The sequence below is a fragment of the Megalobrama amblycephala genome, linkage group LG2 (genome assembly GCF_018812025.1).
Source record: "Megalobrama amblycephala isolate DHTTF-2021 linkage group LG2, ASM1881202v1, whole genome shotgun sequence".
In the NCBI taxonomy this organism is placed as follows: domain Eukaryota; kingdom Metazoa; phylum Chordata; class Actinopteri; order Cypriniformes; family Xenocyprididae; genus Megalobrama; species Megalobrama amblycephala.
In genome coordinates, this window is record NC_063045.1 from 28,973,499 (window position 1) to 28,993,678 (window position 20,180).

The window sequence follows — 20,180 nt, forward strand, 5'->3', positions numbered from 1 at the left end:
AAAAATTATAAAAATGACAAAACACAATAAATGACTAAAACTTTATATACTTTTATTATATAAAAATAATTCAAAATATTAATAAAAAACTATAATGGTATCTCAATGATACTAAAGTAACACAGATAGACATATTCAAAATAAAATAAAAATAAAAAAACTAACACAAATGACAAAAACACTAATAAAACGTTTATAACTAAAATGAAAATGAAAACAGAAATTATAAAAATAATTTAATATATTTATAAAAAAAACTATAATAGTACCTCAGTGATAACACTACACAGTCTTTAAACAAGACACTTTATGTTTTTAATCTTTTTTTTTTTTCCCTATACATCAAAAGAGACCTAACAGACAACATTTTTTCTTTTAAAATGATTACTACATGCACTAAACCTGCTCATAACAGCGAGTCTGCATTTATCCAGCTATTTCAACTTAAGGTTTTGACTATTAGAAATACTGCAGTGCCCCCTACAGATCAATATATAAACCTATACATATATTTCACAGGAAGGCTCTCTGGTAAATAAAGTGAAGGAAGCAAGTATTCAGTTTCTAAATGTTCTGTTGAGTATCCAAAATCCAAACGTCCCCCTGACAAAAGTCAAGACACGGCGGTGCTTGCCAAATCATTAAAGCATTCATGAATGTAATGGGCCAGTCCTAATCTCAAAAGCTATCAATGTAGCCATTATATCCAATGCCATTGTGCATGTTTTAGTGGCCAGATAAAAGCACAAATTACAGCAAATTATGGATTTCAAAATGAGGCTGAAATCCCAAACTTGTAATGTAATTGTCGTTTGTAGCAGTCTTTGGGAAAAGCTTGTGTCCGGCACAATGCAAAAAGAGTGAGAAAGAAACAGAGAGAGAGAGAGAGAGAGAGAGAGAGAGAGAGAGAAAATTAAATCTTTCCTGTCCGCTTTCATTCCAAACCACAAGTCAAAGTCTCTCGTCTGCGGAGTCCAAATGAGCCTGTTGTTTTTGGGCTTGGGATATTTTTTATATTGAATATATTACATATTAAAATCGGACTTCTTGTCAGGTGTGTTAAATACTAGTGAGGTAAGAAAATCTATATCCTACTTGTTTTGGAAAGGAAAAGAAAGAAACACACAACTTCCAAGTTTACATTTAAAGTGAAAGTTTCATGTGGCTCTTGGGATCTCGCTCATATTTTTGTGTTATTATAAAGCAATCCCATAATTCTCTGTCAGAACCTCAGTTCGAGGCATCTAATCATAATGAAATTCTGCTTTTCATTTATTATATTTTTTTTTTATTCTGCTGGGTGGAGGCAGCGCCAGCATGTGAGTTTGTGAGGCCCCGCCATTGTAAAAACTGTAATTATTTAGTATGAAATTTAAAACTAAGCTAAAATAAAATAAACACAGCAACTAAACTGCAACTAGATAAGTGGTTTCTTTTTATGAGAAAGCACTAAAAATATTATAACACTATACATAAGTATGTATTAATCTATTGCAAACATCAATATTCAAACATATATTTTAATGTTTTTTGTAAACATTTAAAGTAAAATATAGAAAAAAAGAGTAAAACAGGTCATTGTGAGATAAAGGTTAAAACATGAAAACGAAATGAAATAAAACTGAAGAAATAAGATAAGAGGTCACAATTATAAGATATAAATTCACAGTCAGAACAAAAATAAAGCTGAATGTCACAAAAATAAAGAACTCAAACTCAAATATAAAGTCAGAATTATTTAAAAGAAATACTCTGAGTTATGAAAAATAAAATCGCAATTATAAGATATGAGTTGAAAGTTACGATATAAATTCACAGTTAGAAAAAAAATAGCAAACAAGAGAAACAAAGTAACAATTATTAAAAAAAGTAGCATATATGAGAAATAAAGTTGCAGTTATAGAATTAAAATCACAATTATGATATATAAATTCAGAATTTGAAGAAATAAAGAAAAAGAAATTTAAAAAATATATGTTAAATGGTGAAATATAAAGTCACAATTACTTTTATTGAAAAGTCACAAATAGAAATAAAGTTTTGCAGGATATGAAGTTGCAATTTTTGTGGGATTTAAAGTTGTAATTACTAAAAAATATACATTTATGAGATATTAAATCACAATAATGAGATATAAATTCACAATTAGAATTATAAAGCTGCAATTAAGAAAAATGCACAATTACAAGTTAACTGTGAAATAAAGTTGCAATTTTGAGATATAAAGTAACATTTGTGAGAACTAAAGTCACAATTATTTATTTATTTACACTTTTCACCACACCTGTGGAATGATTTTCCATTATATATATCAGGCTATTTCCTGATGTTACAGGTTTTAAAGCCTCATTTTCTTTTCTTTGGCGTATGAATCAATGTAGTTGATATTGTGTTTGTGTTTTATATAATGTCATATTGTACAGCACTTTGGTCAGCAACTAAGGGTGCTTCCAGTGTTCAATGGGTGCTAAACACCCTCACACTCGATATCTACATATTTGCTACGGGCCCTACACAATGTTTGCGTTGCCTATACGCACTAGGACGTGCCGATCCTGGGTGGAGGCATTTAAACCAGAAGCCTAAAAACACGTTTAGGTCCTTTTTACTGAACAGCTGCGGTTGTTTGTGTGGAATTACTTTTCATTGAAAGTATTTGCACCAGCACCCACCTTGACCTCAAATGTCAGCACAACCTTTTTAACCTTGTCATTGCCCGCTTAATCAAATAAGTACAGCTAAATTGAATCTAATCTGATCGTCTCAAAATGCAAGATGGATTTTCAAAACAAACAGTGCCATATGGAGTAACTTAAAGGATGCTGGTAGGACTTCTTCAGAGTTAGAGGTATTAGGGGAAGCTGCTGGAGTAGATGCACACGGTTGAATAGATCCTTGAATAAATTTGCCAACTACAGGTTCATGACTGAGGGTGTGGAATATGGCAGATGGCAGGAAACTCATATATTTCTATTATCTTTGTGGAGTTGCATGACCCCAACCTTCCATTCCGTTTACGAAGAGCCAGGAAGTCTCCATGTGCCAGCCACACTTCACACAAGGTGGAATTAATCCAGATGTCCACATATTTCCTCCAATAAAAACAACACAATCTGCTTTAAGACATGGTGTACTATTACAGGCTGGTGTGAGAACGCACTTTTAGAACAGTCCCAAGTAACCCTGCAGCATTTCTGTTGGCACGCCAAGCTAGATCCAAAACTCACTGAAGGCATTAAAACCAAAGTGATGTACAAAATGAAAAATGTCATCAGGCTTTTTCTTCCTTTTTGAGGGGAGTGGCATTCGAGGAATATAATGTAGGCCATTCTATGCTATTTGCTTTAGGTTTCGTTTGAGGCAACAATGGACTCAAAAGCTCATTAGCGTAATGTGTAATGTGATGTGAAAAACAAAAGTTATTTTTTATTTTGTTTATTTAAAGTCAAAGCCACTGGAGTCCAATGTTTTGTTGTTTTGTACCAGCTCACAAGCATGTTTCATAACTTTCTTTCTCATGCGGAAAGCAAAATAATATATTTTGAAAAATATCTGTTTTGTTTTGTTTTGTCTGTACAATGAAAGTCAGTGGGGTCCATACTGGTTGTACTAATTGTATGGACAAAAACATTTTTCAAGAAATGTTTCCGATTCAAATTTCCAATTTCTTGGATGAACTATAAGTGCTTTTCCATACAGAACACATTTCTTTGCCGAATGGCAAAGCATTTCTGCCATTTCCATGAATTCATCTGTCACAGCCCACCAAACTTAATGGGCTGCCACGTGTTTGCTGGCTACTGAGAATGTGGCCCTATCTGACAGATGTTTACAATGATAAACAGTGTCTGTCAGTTGTGTAAACAGTGAAGATTTTCTTAATATGTGGCGCTTTTGCATTTGGAAATCTGGAAAACCATCTGGTGCCGTTACTCGTTTTTGAAAGTTAGTTTTGATAGAGTGTATTTTGTGAACCCAGAGATTTGCAGTACGGAATAATAATAACACCAGCTCCAGACTGTCAGCATGAAGCATACCGCTGACCTTTAAGATACAGGCATACATTTTTGTTTATTTATTTCTTTATTTTTTGCAGAGAACCACTGAACTTGTAATCTGATGTTGCCTGTATTCAATGTGCTTGTTTGTGAGGGTGTAGTAGATGCATATGCATTTGTTGTCAACAGAAATGTTGACATATCATGATGACTTCATATTAAAGGAAATGTTCTTATGGTATTCCCAGAGGAGTGCTGTCAGGAGATGAATGAGTCATTTGGCACACTAATGTAAACAGTGCTATGAAGGCATCGTGTCTGGCTGGTGTATTCCAGTGCAGCGGCACAAAATTGTATTTATTTTTTGCAAAGACCTTATACATATGGATATGAACAAATAAATACAGAATAATTCAGTATTTTAATTCATATAATTTATATATACATGTTTGCAGGAGGCCATGTAATATTTTGGATTCCTCACCTAGCAGACTCTAAAATTAAGTTTATCAAGAAACCATGGGGTAAACTTCACGTATGTACTACTTATAAATGATAGAAATGTTTTAGGCTGCTGTCACTTTAAGACCAAATGCACTGATACACATGTGCTTTCTTTCATAACTGTTTACATTCACTCACAAAGACGGGCATTTTGACACATGAGTGTGTATATTTGACCGTTCAATCCCAATTAGGCGACAAAAAGAACTGAGTTCACTACTCAAGTGCTTTCACATATAGCGAAATGAGTTCTCTTTCGCTGCTTATTGTGCTTCAGCGGTTTAAAATAACTCATTTGTAAACACCAATGCTTAAAAAACACATGCAGATGATAAGCTTTCATGACAGCGCAGCACAGCAACGTCACATGAGCATAACCGCGATAGGGACGATAGTTCAAAATCTCTTCCGGTTAATCATGTGCTACAGTATATAGCCCACCCCTATGTATTTGATAATATGGCCTGCATCTTGTGTACATATAGTTATTATTATTATGACAGCAGTAATTCATCTAATGATGGAGAACAGCATATCCAGATGCGCTATATAGTAGGGGGAATTTCCTAAATAGACAATTAGGGTGATTTGATTGTAGTAATGCTGTTCAGTACCAGTAAAGTACGCCAGAACACATGCCTGCTACATCCTCTACCACTTAGCACTAAAAACCCATGAGTTTTGAGTTGTTTCATGATTTGCATACATGTAATTCCTGTAGTGGATCAGGTGCTAAAACAACGCAGACAGCAGATGCAAACAAACAAGACTATCAGCAGGCACAAATCCTTCATGGTGAATTCCTCCCTAAAAATCCAATGCACTCAGGATGTCGAGGGAAGTTCACACTCCAGTCTGTGTAATTATATCATACAGTATGTGCACTCAGAATCTCTGGCGCAGTTTTCTGCTCACGTCCAGCCACTGTCAGGACACTTGGGCCCAGGCACATGAGAACCGGATGGTCCCAGTGAGTGGGAAGTGCTGATTGAAAACCGTAAGCTCAGTTCGAGAAAGGGCACCAGGGGGACAGCTCAAAGAGAGTGATGAGTGAGATGCCTGAAATAAATAAGTAAATACAAGAGAATAAAAGACAGAGAAGAGTGACACAGGGGCAATGGCTTCCCTTTTCATGGCAGACATCAAATGGACTAATGCTGAAGAGATCTATTGTGTGTTTGACGTAGAGCAGGAATAAGAACCAGAGAGAGAAGGATTAGAGAATTTTCTAGAGCAGGGGAAAATATATATTTGCATTGTTTTCCTTAACTCAAATAAATATATATTAATTTTTAATGTTACCTTACCGTACAGAATTTTCTGCCTTAATGCTTTAAAGGTGATAGAGAGGATTTTTTCGTCAACTGAGAATCCAAAGACTGTTACTGAGTTTTTGAAATGAGCGCATGCGTAAGAACAACCCCCCCCTCCTTCACAACACATTTCAAAACGCCTCCCAAAACTCGTATTGAAACACGAGTGTTTACCAGTGCTGTGTCGTGTTTTGTAACTCATAATCTGCAGTTGTTACTCCTGTCTCCTGACAAAAACATTGCATGCGGCGCCTGTAGAGTGTGGAAAGTTACTGGAGAGCGCAGCCGCGCTCGTCTCTCAAAAGGAACGTCACGGCAGTGATTGACAAGCCAGAGGGCCAATCCGCGCACGTCTCTCACAAGGAACGTCACGGCAGTGATTGACAAGCCAGAGGGCCAATCGTTTACGCGATGATCGCGTAAACGATTGGCTGATGTTTTTAAGGCCCTACCTCGTGCACAGATTATGTATATTAATATTATTCCTTTCAGTGCACCTAATAAATAGTCTTTTATCAGTTAGTAAAGACAGTTTCAAGTAATATTGCAAAAATGTATAAAACAAAGCATCCTCTTTAGCACCTTTAGCTTTGTATTATATTTTAAACTATTAAATACTGTTAACTACTTTTAAAACTATTATATAATACTATTACTAAAACACAGTTTGTTTAATGCTAGAATTTTTACTCAAACAATTTCTTGACAAACCTGAAATACAAGAATGAAACTTGAATGTAACAGCACTTTGAAAATAACCTAACCACCTGGTATCTGTGACACATTTCCGCTTATAAATAAGCTTCTTAGAAGCACATAGGTTCCAGAAAGTTAACGTTCATCCTCTATTATGATTCTTAAAACCTGCTGATAAACACATCTGTGTGGTTTCATTAGGCCAGTTAGGCCAACTATACTTGAGGGGAACTGACTTCATTTATCCTTCCTTAAGGATATTTATATTTATTAAGTCAATAATAGTGTTTGATGGTAGTAGATTCTTAAATGGGATTCTTAATGGGTGGTAGATTCTTAAAACCTGCTGATAAACATATCTGTGTTGTTTCATTAGGCCAGTTAGGCCAACTATAAAAAATATTTTATATTTATATATATGACAGAATATGGTAACACTTTATTTTGATGGTCCACTTTCTTTTAGACATTCTACTAACTATGATTAACTTTGCAACTACATGTCAACTAAGTCTCATTAGAATATTAGTAGACTGCTTAATATCTGCTAACTCTTTATTTTGATGATCCTCCAAAAGACATTCTACTGACTATAAGTAAGTTTACAACTACATCAACTTAACATTCTACTAACAGTCTACCACAGCCTACTAATACTCTATTGAGAGTTAGCTGACATGTAGTTGCAAAGTTACTTAAAGGTAGAAGAATGTCTAAAATAGACCATTGAAACTAAGTTTAACCCAGAACATTTATTTTATCAGAACTTAAAATGTTACCCATAAATCTGTCTCAACCTCTTTCCTTGTAAGGGACTTGCATTTAGTGTTATTTACTCTGCTTGGGCACCTGTGTGAACTTGAGGGGAAGTGACTTCATTTATCCTTTCATAAGAATATTTATATTTATTAAGTCAGTATTTTTCAGGTCACTGCATATTGGTGATGATTGGTGGATGGAGCTCTGGACCACTTAAAACACATGCAAGGCTTATTGGATTTTATTGAGGTTGAGATAATCCTTCTCATGATGTACTATAATATACTTTCAGGAGAAATGAATACAGAACAAACATTCCTTTACAAAATGCTTTTTGTAGTCCTCAGCCAAAAAATGTCACTGCTGTAATTTCACTAAAATTACTGAAGCTCAAATATCATGAAATTAAGGAAATTACAAAATCATATGTTAAATTTTGCACCTGTGAGAAATGGCCCGATGGGTCTTCCCACATTACAAACGGGAAATAGGAAAACTGTGAGAAAATGCCTCAGTTCTGATATATTGTCAGTGTCCCACTAGCTCTGTTTGCTATCTCTGGGAGGTCGAGCATTTGGGGGAGGCAGAGAAGATCAGTGGAGTCAGAAGATAAACAGTCCAGTGAGATGACTGGTATTTTTCTGTCCTGGCTCTTATTCTAGATATCTGTCTGTAAAAAAACACTCAAGAATATTTAGGAGCTGTCTGACCGTCTATCCAAAAAGCCAACAGTGGACTGGAAAGTTTGTGTACTGGGGTAGAAGGCCACGTGTCAAGGGTTCCAGGGAGTATTTTAATGCAGACTCACACATGCAGCTGTTGTGTGCACATGTTTGTGAAGTTTCCACTCCCTTGAGGTAGCCTTCCTGCAGAATTTAGCTCAAAATTGCTCCTGCCAGCTACCAGGGACATATTATGACGTGGTAGGGGTGGTTGGTTGGTTGGTGGGTGGCACTTCATTCCCTCTACTATGAGGACTCTCCCTGCCACTAGGGAGCACTGTCTGCTCCCTCTTGCAATGACTCTCCCAGCCATTGGCAAGCACTTCCTGACCTCTACTGTGAAGACTTTCCCATAGGTGGCACCACATACTGCGAACTCTAGTTATGACTGCTCATTAATGGCGCTTTTCCACCAGGTGGTACGACTTGGCTCGGTACAGCGATTTGCTTTTCCACTGCAGTTTAGTACTTCTTCAAAATAGGTGGTATTATAGACTGATCATATACAAACCCGATTCCAAAAAAGTTGGGACACTGTACAAATTGTGAATAAAAACAGAATGCAATGATGTGGAAGTTTCAAATTTCAATATTTTATTCAGAATACAACATAGATGACATATCAAATGTTTAAACTGAGAAAATGTATCATTTTAAGGGAAAAGTAAGTTGATTTTAAATTTCATGACATCAACACATCTCAAAAAAGTTGGGACAAGGCCATGTTTACCACTGTGTGGCATACCCTCTTCTTTTTATAACAGTCTGCAAACGTCTGGTGACTGAGGAGACAAGTTGCTCAAGTTTAGGAATAGGAATGTTGTCCCATTCTAGTTGCTCAACTGTCTTAGGTCTTCTTTGTCGCATCTTCCTCTTTATGATGCGGCAAATGTTTTTTATGGGTGAAAGATCTGGACTGCAGTCTGGCCCTTTCAGTACCCGGATCCTTCTTCTACTCAGCCATGATGTTGTAATTGATGCAGTATGTGGTCTGGCATTGTCATGTTGGAAAATACAAGGTCTTCCCTGAAAGAGACAACGTCTGGATGGGAACATATGTTGTTCTAGAACTTGGATATACCTTTGAGTATTGATGGTGCCTTTCCAGATGTGTAAGCTGCCCATGCCACACGCACTCATGCAATCCCATACCATCAGAGATGCAGGCTTCTGAACTGAGCGCTCGTTCTCTTTAGTCTGGATGACATGGCGTCCCAGTTTTCCAAAAAGAACTTCAAATTTTGATTTGTCTGACCAAAGAACAGTTTTCCACTTTGCCACAGTCCATTTTAACATTTTCTGAGGTATCGCCAGCGATACCACCGTGGTTTTTTTTCTTACCAGTGTGAAAGAGACTCAGAATACTCCGTCAATGTTGCACATACAATTAAGAGTTATACTCCATTTTAATCTGTTGAATATTTTCTTTTATTTGTGTACACTCAGAGTAAAAACAAAATGTTGTGCTTTTTGTCAAATAAAGAGAACTAACCTGAAGCATGATCTGTCATCTCCCCCTGAACGAAGTCCAATCTGATAGTTCTCAGAAAGTGAACTGTAACTTAGTGAATACTAATGACACAAAAATGAGACTTATGTCTAAAAAATGTTGAAATGTCAGGTTTTAAATCGTGTAAGTCAAATCGAAAACAAATATTCTCTGTTTATGTAATCTTTATGAAAAGAGAGCCAAATCAGAAGTCCGTGATTCAGCTCATTATCTGCTAATGCGGCCACGCCCACGGAGCCAGCGCTATTCAGACGCAAATTCAGTCAATACATGCATACATCGTCTCAATCGTGTATTTATTGTCTTGAAAAGTGTTTTGAATAGCCATAGTTAGCGATCTCTGGCCTCTGTTAGTTCAGCTCCTGGGGAGTCACATGACCTGTTCTTCTTTAGATAAATTTGTGGACTAAAGGTGTACAGAGCGCCCTCCGGCTGCAAGTATGAATTGAAAACACAGTATCCAGCGTTCATAGTGATGACAATAAATATTGAATAAATATTACTCCTCTGTATAGAAAATTGATATAAACATATGAGAATCCATCAATATTTCTCCAAATGTGCACACCTTTAAGCTAAAAGCCTATATGAAATGCCACAGAGGTAACATAATTGTTCAGACACTTTGCATCACAGAAATACATTATATTTTAAAGAATATAATAGAATACCATTATTTTAAATTGTAATAATATTTAACAGTATTGCTGTTTTTTCTGTATGTTTGATATACACCATATGATGAGCTTGAGACTGAAAGAGCTCATTATTATGCAAGTCATTTCAGGTCATTATTATGTGATTCTTTTGTCTTCTCAGGTGAGAATCACCAATTATTCATGATGATTCACGCCTCCACGCATACTGTGTTTCTTGACAAAAAGTTTCTTACAAAATTTAAATCTCTCTATTGTTTTTTATGAACAAGCAGGCAGCATAATTTTACATCATTCTGAAGCAAAAACTCTAGTCTACAACCTCCAATACCCAGAAGTCTTGTGAACACATATATAATATTATTATTTTTTTGTATTTCAGTGACTTAAGTTTTTTTTTCAATAACCACGCATAAACATTATTCCTTCAAAAATACAAACATGTACATACATGTTTCTCACATATTATTGTAGCCTAGTTTGTGCTGAATACAGTGTAATGACACTTTTTCCATTAATATGTTTATGAACAACTGAAAAAAGCACAAATGTCAGGGCATGTCAAAACTTCTCCAGGGCCGCGAAAATCCTCAGACCCCAGAGGGTTAAATGAGCCTTGGCCCAGAGAAAATGCCTGCACTTCTGGATCATGTTTAGATATGGCTTCTTTTTTGACCTACAGAGTTTTAGTCGGAAACGGCGAATGGCACGGTGGATTGTGTTCACCGACAATGTTTTCTGGAAGTATTCCTGAGCCCATGTTGTGATTTCCATTACAGTAGCATTCCTGTATGTGATGCAGTGCCGTCTAAGGGCCTGAAGATCACGGGCATCCAGTATGGTTTTCCGGCCTTGACCCTTACGCACAGAGATTGTTCTAGATTCTCTGAATCTTTGGATGATATTATGCACTGTATGCAATTTTTCTTTGAGAAACTCCTTTCTGATATTGCTCCACTATTTTTCGCCGCAGCATTGGGGGAATTGGTGATCCTCTGCCCATCTTGACTTCTGAGAGACACTGCCACTCTGAGAGGCTCTTTTTATACCCATACATCATGTTGCCAATTGACCTAATAAGTTGCAAATTGGTCCTCCAGCTGTTCCTTATATGTACATTTAACTTTTCCGGCCTCTTATTGCTACCTGTCCCAACTTTTTTGGAATGTGTAGCTCTCATGAAATCCAAAATGAGCCAATATTTGGCATGACATTTCAAAATGTCTCATTTTCAACATTTGATATGTTATCTATATTCTATTGTGAATAAACTATAAGTTTATGAGATTTGTAAATTATTGCATTCCTTATTTATTCACAATTTGTACAGTGTCCCAATGTTTTTGGAATCGGGTTTGTAGTTGCGCCACCTCTAATGACGTGGATCCACTTCTTGGCTACCAAGGAGTCTGCACCTTATCTACTGACCACAATACAGCCATTTCTTTTTTCAAGTTGCGTGCAGTGGCCGTTTAAAAAAGTCACCCAAACAAATAATTTTGTGGCAGCTGTTACTGACTATTTGAATCTAGTGGATTTGGTGTCTTGTCTTTCAAATCCAATGATGCTGGTAGTGAAGATTCTCTCTGACCAATCAGTGATTTGCAGTGCTTACATGTCACATGTAGTATCGGTACTGCATGCTTGGAACATCCACCAAGGTGTGCCATATGTTAATTTGTACCACCTGTCTTGTGCCCTATTTAAGTTTGGCAGTTTCATTGAGCTGTGTTCAGTCTTGAGTCTATTCTCCACAGATTACCTGAGTTCATGGGATTTTGCAGCAATTACTACCTGAGAGTGGCACTATATCACTAACATGTTGACCCAAAGGAGGACTGCAGGACCTTCGGGAAATGACCATGGTAACCCTCAGTCTAGCAAAATTTATATGGGGCATTAATTCCAGCCTTAACCTTGTCAAGCATGTATATTATGAGACTTTCGCTAAACATGTTTTAACATCTAGAGAGCACTGTGGCTCTGGTCCATGGGATTCCACAGTGAACTACTACCTGACAGTCTATGTACCATTATGTCACTAATGTGCGGACTCACTGGACAACCTTAGGGGTAGCGTCTGGGACAGAGCTTTGGTCTTCTTCATTTTATGAAAAGCCTCCCGAGATTTGCATAAAACATTCATCCATTTTGTATATTAAGTCCGAGAGCAACCCTAACACTGACTCAACACTAACCAAATGTGTATCTTCTGAGAGTTTTGAAGTTTACCATCTAGTCATCACTGTGGCTCTGGTCCATCGGATTCACACCATCTTCAGCCAAAGGATCGGCGCCTGGGCTGCATGCTACACCCTGAACCAAAACCCTTCTGGACACTGGAGATCAAGGGATCTGTTGTAACCATCCATCAAATCTTCTCTGTACTGATGGGGAAATTTTTAGACCCAACAAAAAATGGTCCGATGTGCCTTGAAATTAGGAAAATTCACACTAGTGGACATAATCAGCAAATTTATCCTACACTCTATTCCTTTTGCTTTTTTTTATTTCAAGGATACAGTCGAGACAAGCTTTTTGGAAAGTGGCGGACCAAAAGATTGATTGGGCTGGTCTGCTCAGTGTAAAGTCCACCCTTTTTATCCGAGCCATTGTTTAAACACACATTTCCCTTCTTGGCAGATGACATGGAGATGAATCCAGCTCTTTCAATTGTTTATGCATGCCGTAGACATTGGAAGGTGCTCATCAACTTAAAGTTTGGCAACAGCAGTCTCGCGTGTCAAACTTTTTAATCCCTGTTTGCCAAGTGAGAAGACACTCAATGGATATCTTTTTTCTATTGCAGGAGTCCACTGATGTCAAGTAGTTTGTTTTCCTCAACGTAGCATTCACTCACAATGGGGGTTGCATACTTGTAAAGCCAAAGTGAGTTTCTGGCTCTTAAAGGCAGCATAATGACAAAGTGCATGATTTAATGGGATTCATTAGAGGCCGGTCTGACAGCGGCCGTCGCCAAAAAGCTTCCCACGCACACAAGCAGAGCTCTGTGCAAATATGTTGCACAGAAAACAAATTAACTGCAAGCAGTCACATCTGGCCTGTAAAATGAATCAAAGAGCGGATAAACAATGTGCCATTGAGAAGGAAGAGTTCTGGAGGACACTGAAAGTGAAATGGAAGATTGAAAGTCTAGGTTGACTTGTGTGAGAAGTGGTTTACTTAATATGTGACTTGACTGAGACCAGTGTTAACAGTATTTGTACTGTAAAATTTAAAATATCAAAAAAAAACACAGTATTATTAAAGGGAGATTTGCATTCATAGATGCAATGTTTTAGTCAGGCTAAAATATACAATGCATGAACAACTATAGTGCAAAACACCTTTCACTGCAAACACCCATTGAGTAAGTGATGAACGATTCTTCATGTTATTCCCAACTTGTATATATATATATATATATATATATATATATATATATATATATATATATATATATATATATTGTTTGTTTAGTGCGATCCAGTGATGTTTTGGATTAACTGTATGGTCCAACATGGTTGAAACATTTTTCAAAATATCTGCAGATTTAGAACAATATGGATAAGTAAATGGTTTAAACAGGCCTATAGTTTGGTAGTGAACTGTCACATAACACAATAATTGTTTATAGTGATATTTTTATTTATTTTATCATGAAAGCAACAAGCCACTCAAGGCTGTGCTATTTTTTATAGTAAAGGGCAATGACTTTACTTTTTTTGAAAAATACTTTTTTCCTAAAAAATCACCCAGTTAACAGTTAAATAAAATCAAAAAGTGCTTTAGTTTTTTTTTTTTATTATTATTATTTTATTTTTTATGAGCTGTACCTAATATCAAGTATGACAGATTACAGACAGTCTATTGCATCACTCAACATGATTCCTATTCCACTGCACCAAAAGATGCTCTCTACACATGCTTTACTTTCATTATTGATTCCTTTCCTTTTCTCTATCTATTGATAATTAATCGCTGATTTCATCTTTCAGTTGATTCCTGGGAGCCATCACAGTATGACCCAATGTTTCTTATTTTTAAAACATTATTAGTAGTATTTCCTTCTCTACAGATGAATTGTTGGGGAACTGTGCTGTAGAACTGCAAAGGAACTATTTGATGACTATTTATTACATGAAAATCAAACAGCACTGCCTTCCCATAAGCCTTTGCCTATACCCCACCATGCGTCTTATCCATCTCATCTCTTCAACACCATATGTGCTTTGTTTGACTCTCCAGGCGGCATGAAAAAAAGCCTCGTCCACCATCTCCAGACCACTCCAGCCTGCCTTTGATGGGATTAGATCCCATGGTGACGTCATCCAGAAGGTCTGTAGAGCAAAAATAAAACCCCTTTTTAAAGTCAGCCCTGACAGACGTGGAGTTTGATCCTCTTCCTGCGGAGCGCTAATGCAGGTAAGACAAGGTGAAATTCAAGAATCGAAAAAGCAAAAATAAACAAACAATTGGTTAAGGGCACGAGATGGGAAGTGCAAATGGATTTGAAAATGAATGCTGTGTTTTGGTTACCCCCTGGGCAGGGTTTAAAAGTATGTATGAGTGGCACTTTCCATGAATAGTGCACAAAATAGTCAGTAAAAGGGGGGTGCTTCAGAAACTATGTTACCATAAATATAATTATATACATTTTAAAACCTGATTTATGGGATTTTTTTGCAACAAATATTAAATAAACATTAACATTATTTTTTATTAATTTGATTTCACTTTTTTTAATTTCATAGCTTATTTGTTTTTTTATCTGACAATAGCAGTAGGGTTGAGTTGTTAAGCTTTACTAATGCACCACACACTTCAATTTGTGCAAAAATTAAAACATCATTGCAATTACATGAATATCAGTTATGAATACATTGTCATAATTATGAGATTATTCATTGATTTATTATTATCATTTAAGTTATTTTTTGCATACAGTTGAGGTCAAAACGTCTGAGTTGGGACAGACTAAATGATCCATTTTAAGGTAAGTTATCTTATTTTCATGTTTTTTTTTTTTTTTTTTTAATAGTATCTAACAAAAAAGCCTGGGATTTATGTAAAACAGTGATATTTTAAATGGGATCCAAAGTGTGTAGCGAGTTAAATCGGATTTGTCGGAAAAAGTCGAGGGAGGGAGGAAAAGATAAATTGTATGTGTGTAAGATACAGAGGCTAATAACCTGCAGACGATGTGGATCGGCCGTCTCTTTGCTTCGCCTCATGTTAACTGTCATTCCCAGAGGGCCGAGGGTCACCTGTCTATCAGCAGCAGAAATATGACCATTTATGTCATCAATTTTCTCATTTGTACTGACAGCAGCCGCTCGTTAGCTGTGTGGCGGTGCTGAGCGATGACGCAGTGGTCACTGAGGCCAGGCCACCGAGTTTACCATGCATTAGCTCACTGCTCCCCTTTAATCTTTAATGAAAGGAGCCCGTCAGTTAAGATGAAGACATCAGTTAACAGAAATTAAAACCTTACAGTGAGCTTCACTTGTGTTTTAATATATAAACTTACTGACTGCTGCTCCGAGACTTACCAAGATGAATTCCTTGTTCAACTGTGAAGAAAACTGCAACAAAACTGAATATAAAATGTACTGTGTTTTCAGTTGTACATCCAGAATGAGAATGTTATTTTCAATCCTAATGTCAACTAATAATATCAATAATGTGCAGTATAATAGGGTGAATATCACGAAACCTGTAAAGAAATTAGATTTTGCATGAATAAAATTAAGACTATTTAGGGCATTATTAGTTTGACAATGTTAACTGTATATATATTTTTTTCATGTACCTTATCTGATTCATAGACTAACCAATCTTACATTTTATTTAACAGATATTATCTAAATTGTCTTTCAGTTCACCAACTACTGTAGTCTTAGTTAACATTATTCGTTGTCATTAAGGTATTCGAACCCTGAAATGAGATACAGATGGACACTCAAAAGCAATTTTCCTCTGTTAATGTCTGCCTTTTTCTACCTCACACACACAGATCTGAGTGCATTACCCTGATTGCAACACTTAATGGAGACACATGGTCTTTCCCATGGGTGACCACCATCTCAACAAATCTACATGAGGGCAGAGGTCAGGGTGAATGTCATTTCCATGACTGTCTTAAAAGCCTGGCTGCATCCTAAGAGCGTGCTAATGGAGATCTGGAGTTTGTATAGGAGTCTGAGCCAATAAATATGTCACATTGTCATGTCATCTGTCGCTCATTTGTATTTATTGCAGTGTAATTGCGCCAGAGGTTTGACATACAGTGATGAAGGCCAGTACAAGCCATCACTAGTATTCCCCAGGCCATTCCTATATTGCTCATAGAACTTTTCTTGATTTCCTTCTGCTATACAAACACAGTTACACAATCCTAAGAAACTAAGAACTACACTGGGAATCACATCTGTCAGGTATCAAGAGTTTGAGAGTTGACTGATTGTGAAAAAGGTCAGAAAAACAACCTTAGCTGTTCAGCTGTAGCTTGAATGAACAAGTAAAAAAAAAAAAAAAAAAAAAAAAATCAGAAACATTGTGACTAGTTGGTTGAATGAAACAGTTCATATACAATCCAAAGACAAACTCTCATGAATAACCCAGTAAACAATATTTTAAATGTAATGAAAATAATAAAGTGAGGTGACCATCATTCACAACTCTGACAATATTGGATGTTGACCTTATTAAACCTTTAACCTATTTAACCTTAACCTGCTGCTAACCTTATTTAAGACTTTCTCGGATAAAGGCATATTTCAACTTGTAACCTTTAAGATAGGAAAATCCATCAAACTGATACTTCATTGTAAAGGTGGCACACATTCTCAAGCAATGCCAAAATTACATATCTACTCTTCCCTGATGAACCTTGAACCTGGATAACACCTGAAAGCATCACTGTTCTTGTGATCTGCACAAGTCCACTCATTTCATCATCTCTGAAATATGGTGTCATTTCATATTTTTAAGTCTTTTGAACTCCATGCAGCTATCAGAGACTCCTGTAGACTGGATCATCTTCAGCATTTCAGGGTTAGGCTCCCTCTCTCACTCCTCTGGTTACAGAGTTTGGTTCCTGGATCCTGTAGCTCAGAAGTCTCCAATTCTGTTCCTGGATGGCCAATGTCCTGTAGAGTTTAGTGCCAACCTGCCCCAACACACTAGCCTGAAGGTTTAATCCTGAAGATCTTGAATAGTTGGTTTAAGTGTGTTAATTAGTATTTGAGTTGAACTTTTCCAGATAGTGTTCCTTTAGGAGCAGCATAGGAGACCTCTGCTGTAGCTCAACTGGCAGAGCATGGTACTAGCAATGCCAAAGTGATAAAATGTATACCTTGAATGTGCTGTAAATTGCTTTGGATAAAAACATCTGCCAATGTATATGTCAATGCAAAAAGGCAGAAAAACAACCACTAAAGTCTCTAAAGTCTACAATATTAGTAACCCACCTTCAAGAGACACCCACTTCTTCATTTCATTTCTGCTGCCTGCCTCTGGTTACCTCCTTGTCCTCCCACTCATTCTTGGTCATTTGGTCAACTTTCAGCCCATGTCACCCTCCGCCTCTTCAACAACCATCTTGCGATACTCCTTCGACTAATTTTCTTAAATGTCTGCACATACTGCTGCCTCTGCCCTGAATTCCACCCTCTCGTTAGAACTTGATGCCTTTTGACCTTTTTTTCAGCAACAGGATTAAGCACCTCTGTTCTAAACTATTCCACCACAGTGAAAAATGGAAGGAAACCAATACCTACAAAGACCTTACATCATAATACATCCTTTGATCCAAGGTTTCTTTAGACATCAAATCAGGAATTATACTGCCATTCCAGAATCAGTTTTGACTCAAGAATCAAGTCTAATGAAACTTCCTCCACTAGGCATAGGGTGAATTGGCATTAGAAGATCAGGCAAAGCAGACGATCAAAGGACATTTCTTGAAGAAGAAGGGAGCAATTGAGATCAAGGGGGCAGGAACAGTGTTTCATGAGAAGCTGTTGTCATTTCTTGTCCGTTTCAATCTCCGCCACCATTCGTACTTATCGCTTCCGCATGAGTCACACTTTAAGTGTGAAGTGGTCATCATTCACAACTCATTCTCCAAGACTGTTAATGATGTCTATTGACATGCCACCCACTGTGCTGCTAACCTTATTTGAGACCTCAGACAAGAACATACTACAACTTATCATAAGGCACAAACCAACTGCCCTCCTGAACCCAATCCCTCCTTTCTGCTATGAGTGATATCATGTTATCCCCTGCTTTACCTCTCCTATATGGAGAATACATTTTTGCATCTCTTGTACATCCCATTTAGTGCATTTAATTCTGAAATGCTGCTAAGGGTTCTTCACTGGCTTCTTAGTGGACATCCATTACACATTTGCCTGCTTAGACTACAGTACCATCAGTCTATCTCCCATTACATGCAATTAATCATCAAGCTAAACATCACATTCAGGCTGTTAAATCACTTTTTGTCACCTAGACCCTGCACTCATCTCCAGATGAAAGGTCGAAAGGTCTCTCCAGATGAAAGGAAACACACCTTTTTCAGACCTCACAGTGAGTTGACTAATTAATATCTACACCTGCAATAAAAATGCCATGTACTTAACTTCCTCATTTAAAGAATCATCTAGATATGTGCTTTGTACAGTAGCATCCTAGCTATACATTTATTATTTAAATATATAAAACATGTAAAATAGTTAAAGTAAATTTTTCTTCAAAAGTTATTTTGGTAAATGTTGGTAAATTAAATTTTGTTGTGCTAAAATTTGACAAATAGACTGAAAATTATAAAACATATGATTGAAATTAGCTGAATGGTACACTTCTGTGTAGTGTCAGGCAAAAGGATTTTTAAACACAATTTTTATATAGCAATGTTTTTTGTTTTTTACTAGTTACCAGCCTCTACAACTCAAAATGCTTGTTATAACCTGTTTAAAGGTGCCATAGAACGTGTTTTCAAAAGATGTAATATAAGTCTAAGGTGTCCCCTGAATGTGTCTGTGAAGTTTCAGCTCAAAATACCCCATAGATGTTTTTTTAATTCATTTTTTTTAACTGCCTATTTTGGGGCATCATTAAATATGCGCTGATTCAGGCTGCGGCGCCTTTAAATTCTTGTGCTCCCTGCCCCCGAGCTCGCGACTGCCTTAAATAGCATAAACAAAGTTCACACAGCTAATATAACCCTCAAAATGGATCTTTACAAAATGTGTGCTTCATGCAGCATGTCTAATCGCGTAAGTATGGTATTTATTTGGATGTTTACATTTGATTCTGAATGAGTTTGATGGTGCTCCGTGGCTAAAGCTAACATTACACACTGTTGGAAAGATTTATAAAGAATGTGTTTATGAATTATACAGACTGCAAGTGTTTAAAAAATGAAAATAACGACAGTCTTGTCTCCATGAATACAGTAAAAAATGATGGTAACCTTAACCACATTTAACAGTACATTAGCAACATGCTAACGAAACATTTAGAAAGACAGTTTACAAATATCACTAAAAATATCATGGATCATGTCAGTTATTATTGCTCCATCTGCCATTCTTTGCTATTGTCCTTGCTTGCTTACCTAGTCTGATGATTCAGCTGTGCACATCCAGACATCCTGCCATTGTGTAATGCCTTGAACATGAGCTGGCATATGCAAATATTGGGGGCGTACATATTAATGATCTTGAGATTCACCTGTTCTTCGGAGGTCTTTTAAACAAATGAGATTTATATAAGAAGGAGGAAACAATGGTGTTTGAGACTCACTGTATGTCATTTCCATGTACTGAACTCTTGTTATTCAACTAAGCCAAGGTAAATTCAATTTTTAATTCTAGGGCACCTTTAGTTAATTAAACATGTCTGTGGTGAATTCAAGGTATTTAGCATCAAGCAGACCGCTGCTGTACTGTGTGTGTCAGTGTCTAAGCGTCACACTGTCTCCAGCAGGATTTGCACTGGTCCCATTGGTCTTG

At 36.8% G+C, this 20,180-nt stretch overlaps 1 long non-coding RNA gene across 1 annotated transcript; it reads left to right on the plus strand.

Annotated features, from left to right (window-relative positions):
• Positions 1–905: 905 nt before the first annotated feature.
• LOC125254698 lies at positions 906–18,000 on the plus strand. Its single transcript, XR_007181722.1, has 4 exons — positions 906–1,074; positions 14,407–14,583; positions 15,106–15,154; positions 16,175–18,000. It is a non-coding gene; the product is annotated as an uncharacterized LOC125254698 (long non-coding RNA).
• Positions 18,001–20,180: the final 2,180 nt, after the last annotated feature.